The sequence below is a fragment of the Thalia democratica genome, chromosome 4 (assembly GCF_965202585.1).
Source record: "Thalia democratica chromosome 4, ktThaDemo2.hap1.1, whole genome shotgun sequence".
Lineage (NCBI taxonomy): Eukaryota > Metazoa > Chordata > Thaliacea > Salpida > Salpidae > Thalia > Thalia democratica.
The window spans coordinates 44,410,353-44,422,538 of NC_139168.1; positions in this window are offsets into that span (position 1 = coordinate 44,410,353).

A 12,186-nucleotide genomic window follows, 5' to 3' on the forward strand; every position below is an offset into this window, starting at 1 on the left:
TCACTTGAAAATCTATCGCTATCTAGGCTACCTGATTCAGTAACTTTGGACCTTAGAAGTCTTTTTGCTTTCTTTACAGCGACTTCTGCTCTTCCATTTGACCTTGGATAGTATGCTGAAGCTACTCGATGTGTGACATCCCAGGTTTTAAGAAATTCCTTTTTTGAACTAGACGAAAACTCTGGTCCACCATCACTTGATGTCTCATCAGGTACTCCAAATCTAGAAAATAAGTCTCGTAGGCACTTAATCAAACCAGCGAACCTGCTTGAGGTGTTTCGCTGAGTGTTGAAAATATTTCTGTCCAACCTGACAATCTGTCACCTACTACTAGAAAATTGTTTACAGCAAACTGGAAAAAATTGCAAATATCTTCTCGAAAGGACTTGTAGGAGGATCGATAACTCTTGTGTTTAAGAAAACGATGATTCAGAAAGAAAATTTTGTTTGCAGCTTTGACACTTTTCTCGAATTGATTCAATGTCCTGTGTAATCCCAGGCCAGAAGACAATCTGTTGGACACGAGCATGCATTGATGTTACACCTTAATGTACTGAATGTAACTTATTGAGAACCCGAGGTCGTAAACTTAAAGGCACTACTACTCTATCCTTGTAAAGTATAACTCTATCACTCACGTACAAAGCATCATCGTATTAAAAATAAGCTGACAAAGATTCATCATTTTTTTAACTTCGACCTTCGATACACCTAAAAACTCTTGAAAGTAGTTTGTCATTTAACGTTTCTTCTACAATTTATTCTCAAGTGATTGCGATTGAACGGCGTATTTCATTACTTAATGAAGCAATAAGAAGTGATTCATTAGTCAAGTCACCATCACGCAAATTCATTTCACTTGAAAATGTAGGATAACGTGATGTAGCGTCCGCAGCTAAATTTGTTTTACCAGGTATGTACTGTACTTCAAAAAGCCATGGTAGTGTGCGTTGTTTCAGTCTAAATATTCGCATGTTCTGAATTTTGTTTAAAGTACGACCACCAAAGATCTTTACTAGTGACTTATGATCCGTAACAACCACAAGATCTTTACAGCCCTTAGTAAAATACTTTGTCTGCTCCAACGACCAAGCAATAGCAAGCGACTCTCCTTCAATGGCAGCATAATTATTTTCTGCTCCATTTAAAAACATTGAACCTACAAGTTTCACCTTCCAATCAGTGGTGAAGCAGTCTGTTAATCGGCTATTTAAATGGCATTGTTTCTGCATGATAAAGTAGCCTAAGCCTTGCTTCGACCAGTCAGGTCCTAGAAATGGCAACTTTCCAAGATCAAAAATTTCTACACCGCTTCTTATCGCATCAACAATCATTTGTTTTGACTCATTAAATGCTTTGTTCAAATTTTCTGTCTAAATAAACTTGTTTTTTGGGCTGAGAAAGTCTCTAAAAGGTGCCATAACTTTACGAAGTTTGTCATAGTTGGATACTTGATATGTTAGGCAAACCCAGCTCCGTATATCTGTCGCAGACTTTGGTGTTTGGAATTTCCGAATTGAGTCCAAGTACTTTGGTAAAGGTTCTATGCGTTCATTTGAATTTTCTAAAACCTGCAAATCAACTGACTTTTGACAGATTTTGAACATCTTTGGATTAAGGATTATGTCAGGTTTTCCAACTTTTGACAAAAAATATATTGTTCTCCACGAGTGATATTCTAATTCAGAATCATAAAAGACAGTATTTCCTACACACCTTTCCTTTCTATCAAAATTATATAAGATAGCTGAAAAACGACGATTGTAACCGTCACCAGACGAAACAAAGCCTTGAGGTGCTCTAGTATATTGAAACCTACTAAACGGAGTGATAAATGTTGTGAGATGCCTATCACTTTCTCTCAAAGGAACTCCATGATACACGTCCCAAGCATCTGTTACAGTCTGGAATGTTCCTTTTGGAATTCTGCGTGCCAACTTAAACGAAGTTTCTGAAGCACATGTCTCTCTCTTGCAATACTTGCTAAGAGGTGATAAATTTACAGTTCTTCTAGGTGACCCATCTTGTTTCCTTGTGATAACCATACGATGACACCAGATTACAGGTTCACCAAATGGGACACGTTCCAAAACACCCAACTTCTTCTCATCCCTTATGAGATCCGCTTCAACCTGATATGCCAATGAATTGGTACGTGTGCCGGACTATGAAAAGCAAGAGGTTTAGCATTATCCTGCAAAATAATTTTAAGTGAGGGCCCACTAATTAGTTAAGTGGTTTATGCGGACATATAACAAACGTAGAAGCTACATATCTTTGCAGAATCCAATCACGCATCTTACTCACATTTTCACTTGTAGCCTTGAATGGAAACTTGCATGGTTTATCTGAAACTTTGCTTCTGGTTGGGCAACTGCAGGTTACCTCGTGTGACTTGAGTTTACACTTTGATATTTTTCATTCAAATTTGCAACAACTTAAGAATGCTGATGAAGAAGCTGAGAACCAACAGTGAGAATTAATCTATTTATGATTAGAAGTTTACCCATTGTTTCATACAAGAGAAAAAATCCAGTCACTGACATAAATAATACTATTGCAGCTGACTACCTCATTTTTTGGAGACATTCCACTAACAGTAGCTCTGAAAGCGCCTAAAAAAATAATTAGAGCTTTGTTAGCAGCCCGAATTGTGATTTCTACAGGAAGTAGGTCATTCTTACAAAAATCAGCATCTTGAAAGTTTGACTGTGCACCACTATCAGCTAACACACTAATTATAACAAACTTATTTATGCCGTATTTAGTGATTTTAGTTGATGCACGTGGATGGTCAAATGTCTTGGTTCTACGCAAATTTCTCTTGTCAAAAATAATGTTGTTCAACATAATTAGTTTTTTAGCGTGTAATGATATTACTTGTGTATTCTGTCGCATAAAACAGGAACTATCATCATGGGTTTGAACATCATTGACCTTCTTTGACTGGCTGCGCCAACAAGAAAAACAATATCTGAAAGGTTTTACATTTTGAGTTCCTTTCCTTTTCAATGGATAAAACAACTTTTTACAGCGCTAGCAGATACGTATTGGGACTTATCCCCTACATTAAAAGGTTGTTTTTTTTTGTCGTTGAAACGAAGATACCGCTGATACATTCCGAGAGTTCTCTGTTGCATGTCTGCCCATTTCCTTACTCTCAATAAAGGAAACTATCTCAAACGATGACCTGGACAAGATATCTTCAGTGCTTAAAACTTCTCTTCTAATATCTTCATCACCTACACCTGCAAGTATCACGTCTTTAACTTCTTCTTCTGTATAACTTGAAACATTTTCCTTTCCACATTAACACTCACTAACTATAGTGAATTTATAAGCTTCTGCTTTACTTTGAACATGGGTTGCAAATGTTCTGAAAGGTTCATTGTGGTCTTGATGTAATTTCACCAGTTCTGCTCTTTTGACACCAACTGCAACTTTTATGACTGCTACTGACGTCATCAATTTAGCTACATACTCTTCTGATTTAGGCATCAACCTTGGATCATTTGCCAACATTAGATTATCAAGTTTGTCATGGGCACATTGAAACAGTTGTTTGCTTGCATTCTGGCTGCTTATGTTTGAACCAATTTTGAATGCCTCCAACCTACGAATGAACGCAAGCCATGTTTCCTGGCTGATCTCACGGTTCACTCTTGGACGAATCAGTTTAGGTTCATTTGGCATTGATACACTTTTTAATGAAACAGAATTCTTTTCATGGTCAACTTTATGTAGGTCCAGAAGCCTGCAAACTAACTTATATGATTTATTTGGCGTTTGGTAGATGCATACTTGAATTGGGCACTTTATCACAACCATAATAAGATATTTTACATGAAGAATAGCACCTTAAAGAATTAAGTGAATTTAATAACAATGTAAAATATCGGAAACAAGTACAAACATATAAACCAGTGGCATAGCTGGATTTTGGTTAGGGAGTGCGCAAACTTTTTTCTCAAAAAATCCCCTAAATTAAAACTTATAATTAGCTATGAAACGATCTTTTTATAAGTAATATAATTGAAATAAATTCATTAAGTAAAAAAAGTTCGAAGTAACTGTTTGTTACTTTAAAGTTTTTAAGTTAAAAGTATACTTTTTAAGTTTAATTTATCTGATTGTATTTGTTTAAAATAAAAATCATAAACAAAGTTTTTTTCTCATAGGCCGACACGCTTTTTCTTGTATGTTTACTAAAATAAAGATCAGAAAACTAGCAGTAGTCTTAACATCTATTGTAGCATAAAGAAAACTTGTAAAATTGTTTAATTTTCCTTTAAGCGTGACGTATTTTTGTAAACTTTTTGTAGAAATATCTGTCATAAGGTTATACTAACGCGGTGCACTAATTTATTGCGTGCATTTTGAGTCTAAATTCTTATGAAATTCATGAAGTTATAAAATTTTTCCTTATGGAGTTTTTCATCAACATCGGTGCGCACTTTCGCTTGCGCAACGAATTAGTATATTGTGTAATTTCCTTAACTTGTCACTAATTGGTATTCTAAATTTCGTTTAACTTTCCGAGTACTAGATAAACATAGTTGAAAAAAGGCAAATTAATTAGAAAAATAAACAATAAAGGATAAAAATATTACATTCTTTTTTTTTTACTTATTTTCTTTTTTTGGGTGGCACGCATGCGCCAGTGCCCCTCCCCACGCTCCGCCCCTGATATATACTAAAATGAGCTGAAGCTTAATAACTCTACAGTACTTCTAAGGAGCTATCTCAGTTATAGTCCTATTCAGTTTTTCAGTATTTAGTTGGCTATCCACGGACTTTCAATAAAGTTAAGTGCAATAAATCTTACATTATACTTTAGTCTAATACAGGGATCGGCAAACTGCAGCCCGCGGGAAATTGAGGCACGCAAAGGATAAATCTGCTGCCCGCGAGCACGTTATATTTTTGAATGGAATGCGGCCCGCGAAAAAATATTTTGCGGCCCGTGAGCATGTAAATTAGCCCGCTGAGAAAAATAGGTTTTAAGTTAAGTTTTTTCGGTAGTTTGTTTTTTTTTGTTTAAAAAAGTCTCTGTGAAAAAATTTGAAAGAATTAAAAAACTTTACTGATTTAGATTGAAAATGTAAAAAAGACAGTTTAGAATTCTATCCGAGTTTTTTTCAGTTTCATAATAATTTATTCTTACAACAGCAAGTTATTATCTGAAAAAAGAGCTTGGATTTAGTAAGTTGTTTATATAATACATATTCAGTATATAAAATAAATGCAAATATTTTCCATTTTATACAAAAGTAATGAACAGTAATCAACTACGATATAATTTCTTTACAGTTTAGGTATCTTTTTAAATGTTTTTTATTTCTAAGTTTATTTTATAGATGTTTAACTACTAAATGTTATATTTTAGAGTGCACAAAAACAGTTAAAATAACAGAATAGTAAACAATAAAGTTTTTTTATTTTAGTTTTGACACATTTTGATTTTTTAGAAGTCTTTTGTGCACTTTAGATTAAATCCTATGCACACCAATGTACAAAGATGCTCATACTTTGAACCAGTTTTTATTTAATAACTAAGTTAGATTAAGTTTAGTGTACGCATAATTTTCTAAGATTATTGTTTGTACGTATAATATTTAAGTGCGTACAACAGGGGCGTGTCTAGACATTTTTCAAAAGGGGTTCACAACTTTTTTTTGCTCTTAATTTGCCGCTTAAGTACGCATTTCTTAGGTGTGCACTGCCAGTTAAGTACGCAATATTAACAATTGTTTTTTTATTTCTTCAACTGTTACAGACATAACTAACTTAATCTATAAAAAATTAACCTTTTTATCAGGAAACAACATTATAAAATAATTAAAACTAGTATAAACTTTTATAAAGAGAATTATATTTTTGATTTAAATGTTAGTATAGATGTAGTTCTTACAAATTTTTCTTTTAAATTTTGACTTTTTACATTTATATATCTTTTATAATAAAATTTTTTTTTTTAAGTTGTTTAATTAATAAAATTTTAAATTTCACTAAAAAAAATTTAGACTTATACAATCAAATTAAAACATCTTTAAATTATAACTAAATATTTGCCTGATAGTGCAGGGATTCTAATCATAGTTTTGAAATCTCTCTGAGTTGAAAATTTCAAAAAATCAATAATCAACTTTGTGGCTAAAAAATATACAAAAATGTAGAGTTCTTAAATTTTTTTTTTAATTTAAAACCCTTTACATTTATATATCTATTTATAATAAATTTGTTTTTTTCAAGTAGTTTAATCTATAAAATTTGAAATTCCACTAAAAAAAATTTTTAGCCTCATACAATCAAATTAAAATATCTTTAAATTATAATTAAATGTTTGCCTGATGGTACAGGGATTCTAATCATGGTTTCATAATCTCTCTGAGTGGAAAATTTCGAAAAATCAAGAATCAACTTTGTGGCCAACAGATATACAAAAACAAAACAACTTTAAAAAAAATATTAAAACACCATTAAATGATAAAAGAATAAATTGCCATGTGGTGTAGTGGTCTAAAGATGATTTTGAATACTCTCTGAATTGACTTTTCAAGGTTTAAACCCAGTTGGTTTGGTTGACACATAAACAAAAAATCTAAATGTTACAAAAGCTTCAATTAACATTATTATATACAATCAACTAAGTAAAATAAAACTTTAGTGATTATATTGACATTTTTTAAGTAAAATTGTAGTTACTAGTTGAAAAACAATACATAATCAAAAGTTGTTTATTTTAAGTAACAATTTATAATGGGAACTAATAGCATTAAAGTAAAAAGTTATCTAGAAAAAAAAATCAAAATGTGTCAAAACTAAAATAAAATATACTTTATTTTTTACTATTATTTCATTTTAACTGTTTTTGTGCACTCTCAAATATAACATTTAGTAGTTAAAAATCTATAAAATAAACTTAGGAATAAAAACCATTTTAAAAATACCTAAACTGTAAAGAAATTAAAACTTTACCTACTATCAAGTCACAATTAAAATTTTATTCGAAATTTATTTCAGCTGGGCAAAAACGAACATCTTTTGTTAAGGAAACTTATACCTTTCAGTGTTATGAATTCAACATTCATTGTTCAAAGTTTATCAAATAACCAAAACAAAGTCAATAAACAACGTTTTAAGTGATATTCTAAGAACCTTTTTTAATTTTATTTTATTTTTCATCAGGGGCTTCACAGGAAACAGGAAACCAGTCAAAACACGCCCCTGGTGTACAACCACATTTAAAACAATATATGACATAATTTAAAATAGTTTTTGTTAGGTATATATTTTCACTTTTTAAACAATTTTTATTGGCAAATTAAGTTAATTTTTATGCGTTGCATACTAACATACACAGTTGCTGTTTTTTGGAACTACCTATTTAATACAAACTAGTTTAGGGATGGTAAATTTAATAAATTAAAATAATTCAAACTCAAGCAAATAAACAACTAAACATTGCTACACACTAAGACTATGAATATTTGAATAATTCAAACCTCAGGCCAATTTATTTGTTTATTAATTTTTGGCTTGAACTGCTTTTTATATACTAAAATATCAGACTAGTTTTTGGTCACTCAAGCTGGCTTTTTTGCTTTATAGAGTTGCAAATAAAACTAATGATGTATGTTTTGTTCGATCTAGAGTGTTCGTTTGACTATAAACTAGGTTTTTCGAAAACTAATTAAAAGCCAAAGTTATAAATAACAATAACTAGTAAGCTGAAATTTCGCAGATATTCAAAATCAGATATTCATATTTTTGAACTTTTATTCGCTATAAACAAGTTTTCGTAAAAATTAATGGAGCTTACCATTCTTGTTCAATTTGAACAAAAAAAATCTTAAACGATTTGTTTTGCTTTTTAGATATGACATTTTTGGTTTATATTGAATAGAAATATCAAAAAGTTACTATTTTTGACCTAAAAATTCAACTAATTTTTTTTTGTTTATTCTATATTAAACAACTAAGTTTCATAAACATCAAAAAATTTTTTTTTTTAATTCAAAGTTCAACTAATTTTTTTCTAGTTATTCTGTATAATACAACTAAGTTTCGTAAAAACTTAATGGAGCTTACAATTCTTTTTTCAATTTAGACAAAAAACATCTTAAACGATTCGTCTTGCTTTGTTAATATGGCAATTTTGGTTTATATTGAATAAAAACATCAATTTTTTTTTTGACCCAAAAGTTCAACTGAATTTTTTCTTGTTTATTCAATATAAAACAACTATGTTTCGTAAAAAATAAATGGAGCTTACAATTCTTGTTCAATTTAGACAAAAACATTTTAAATGGTTCGTCTTGCTTTATAGATATGACACTTTTGGTTTAGATTGAATAAACTAGCAAAATATTATGACTGTTTGAACTCAAAGTTCAACTAAATTTTTTCTTGTTGTTCTGTATAAAACAACTAAGTTTCGTAAAAATTAATGGAGCTTACAATTCTTGTTCAATTTAGACAAAAACAATTTAAATGGTTCGTCTTGCTTTATAGATATGACACTTTTGGTTTAGATTGAATAAAAACATCAAAAAATTATTATTTTTGACCTAAAAGTTTAACTAACTTTTTACTTGTTTGTTCTATATAAAACAATTAAACTTAACAACCTTTTTTGTCTAAAGTGAATAAGAATTGTAAGCTCTATTAGTTTTTTACGAAACTTAGTTGTTTTATATAGAATAAACAAAAAAAAAAGTTGAATTTTTAAGTCAAAAAAAATATTTCTTGATGATTTTGTTTAATCAAAATCAAAAAAAAAATTCATATCTATAAAGCAAGACGAACCATTTAAAATGTTTTTTGTCTAAGTTTAATAAGAGTTGTAATTTCATAAATTTTTTACGAAACGTAGTTGTTTTTTTATAGAATAAACAAGAAAAAAAAAAGTTTAACTTTCAGGTGAAAAAAAGATTTTTTTTGATGATTTTATTTAATTTAAACCAAAAATGTCATATCTACAAAGCAAAACGTATCGTTTAAGATGCTTTTTGTGTAAACTGAATAAGAATTGTAAGCTCCATTATTTTTTTACGAAACTTAGTTGTTTTATATAGAATGAACAAGAAAAAAATAAGTTAAACTTTTAGGTTGAAAAATAATTATATTTTAATGTTTTTATTCAATCTAAACCAAAAACGTCATATCCACAAAGCAAAACTTATCGTTTAAGATGTTTTTTGTCTGAATTTTATAACAATTATAAGCTCCATTATATTTTACAAAATCTTGTTTATAGCGAATAAGTGTTCAAAAATGCGAATATATGATTTTTAATATCTGCAAAACTTCAGCCTTCCACAATAATTACGTTTTTTTGATTTATACTTAAGTACTTTATTTATTCACAACCTATTATCTTGAAATACAAAGTTATTTATACTAACTATTTCGTTATTTAAAAGAAAAAATAGTTGAGAAAAAGATGGAGTTTTTATTTTCTGCTGTTTTTACAACCCTTAACTAGATCTTCCGCAATTAGAAACTAAAACAACATTGCATAGTTGAAAAACTTGTTCTCGGCATACGCATTATAAAATGCCTGCTGCAATTTTAATTCTCATCTGATTGGTTTAATTCTAAGGAGGCTTGAAATTTCGAAATTTGTCTTAGTTTTAAAACCTTACTTGACCCATAATTCAATATTTATTTGAACTGTTTAAAGGTTTTTGAATTTCTGAAGGTAACAAGTTGTCATTTTAAATGCTTTAATATAAGAAAACATCAGTACTTTTTTTATTTTCTTCCTGTTCATGAGTATATTATTAAAATTTAAGTTAAAGATAGCTTGCTTATATACAAGTTTATTTTCCAGTATTGGTAAAATGTAGGTTTAAATTATTCTTATATTAGTTTGTTTGATAAAAGACTCTTCATTTACTTAATGCTTATAAGAAAGTAATTGTTTTTTTTATGTTTGTAAAATCATTGTTTTTTTGCCATTAAATAAAGTACCTATCAAGTTCTTACTGAACTTTTATTACACTTTAAACACTTTTCAAATATTAATTTTTGAAGCTGTTTTGATATTTATTAGTTTGTTACTGTAGGTTTTATAGTCTTTTACTTTGATTGTGTTATTAAAGTAATTTTTGAACAGTGTTTTATTTTTTTTACTGTATTTTAAGACCAACAATTAGTAGAGTAATCAACTGAGGTCAAGAGATACAAACTTAATATTTCAAAGTATTAATTAACAAAAACAATAATTTTCCATGTAGGGCTGTTCAATTAGAGTTCACAATTCAATTTATTAGTAACTTAAGTTTATCTAAGAATTTACTTACAATTTTCTTAACAAAATTTTTTAAACATTTTTATTTAAGTTAGGTTTAAGTCATCCATTCAATACACTTTTTAAATAATCTTGTATATTCTTTCTTTTATTTAGTATTCAAAACTATAATGTAAATCACTCACATATTTATTTTATTTTATGGCCTTATCTAAATTAAATTCAAGCTTTTCATATTAGGCTTTTATTTATGAATTATAGTTTGTATACTTAGCTTAAGCCTCAATATCCTCATACATATTAGCTTTAGTTTTTAGGAGTTTAATTATAATTAAAGACCTAGAGGGCATAGTTGTGAAAATAAAATATTTTAAACTGAATGTAAAGAAAAATGTTTACATGATTTAATGTCCCAGTTAATTGCTGCTAACCATACTATTTCCATTAAGAAAATTTATTGAGCAGTTCTTTCAAAATTTAACTAATTTCTGTTTAAAAACAAATAAATACTACTTAATCAAACAAAATATAAGTAAATTACTTGTAGTTTGTTTGATCAAACAGTTTTGTGAGTATTTATTTTGCTTTGAAAATGAAGTTGGTTAAATTTTGAAAGCACTGCTCAATAAAATTGTTTAATGGGAAATGTGTGGTTATTAGCAATACAATGGTACATAAAATCTTTTAGATATTTGAAAATATTTTACCCAGCTAATTTTAACCTAATAGACTTCAGTTTACCTTTGATAATCAACTATATTTTCTTAAACTTTAATTTAGTTATTAAACTTGTCTTTTCTGACAAACTTTTGCAAATTTATATATATCTAACCAAACTACAAGTCCTGGACAAGACATTAATAGGTATTCATGGTGTGGGACTTGATAACCAAAAGGTTCTTTGTGCACCAGGTCCTAGGACCAAATATTTGAGCGTTTTTTTATTGTTGAATAAACTATAGTAAAGACAAACTTTTCAAAACTTGTCATAAGGATTTTCATTAACACATTTTACTCTAAAATATTTTTTTATTAACCATTCAAACTTTAAATCTATTGAGTTCTTATACTTATAACTTTATATACAATTTTATGAAAGAATGTTGTTGATGTAAAAAATTCTTAGTATTCTTCTGGTTTATAAAAAATATTTTGTTTCTAATGAAATTGCATAGAATGAGATTTAAAAGTATATTAAAACTATATTTGATCTCTAACAAGAAATGTTTAAGTCAAAAGATTATTATTACAAAGAATACCTCAGGCTCAGGCTAGTTAAAAATTTTAGGCTGGGCTTTAAGTTTTTTAGGTTATTTGAAAACTTCAGGCTTATTTAAATTTTTTGAATACTCTTTGGTTTTGATTTGTCTAAATTCCAAATCCCTAAATCTTAAACTAGTTTTTTTGTCTAAAGTTTTTGCCTCGAAAAGTAGCAACCATAAATTTTCAATTTATAAAAGACTTTATTATTAATTCTTTGAGGATTGAAACACTAAGAATGATCTTGTTAATGTTTCTCACAAATTAGTAGCTGTGGTTAAAACTTCAGTCATTTTAATAAAATCCAATCTATAAATGTTATTTTAATAAATTAAAAATTTTGTATTTTTTCTTTTTCAAAAGAGTTGTCTCAACTTATAAAAGTATCCATGTTTTTAGCTGTATTGTTTTTAATTAAACTCCTATTTTTAAAAATTAATTATGCAGTGTAACCTATGGATGTAGGTACCTTTAATAATAAACTTAATCTATGCTAAATGATGATACTCAATAATAACTAGGGCTACTCTATATAAAACTAGACATGACAATGACGAACATGTTTTATTAAAGAACAATTGCAAACACTAACAAATATATAAAGAATATCAAATTTAAAAAACACTTTAAATGTGGTCAACACCTTTACACAAGATTTATCTAGCTAGCAA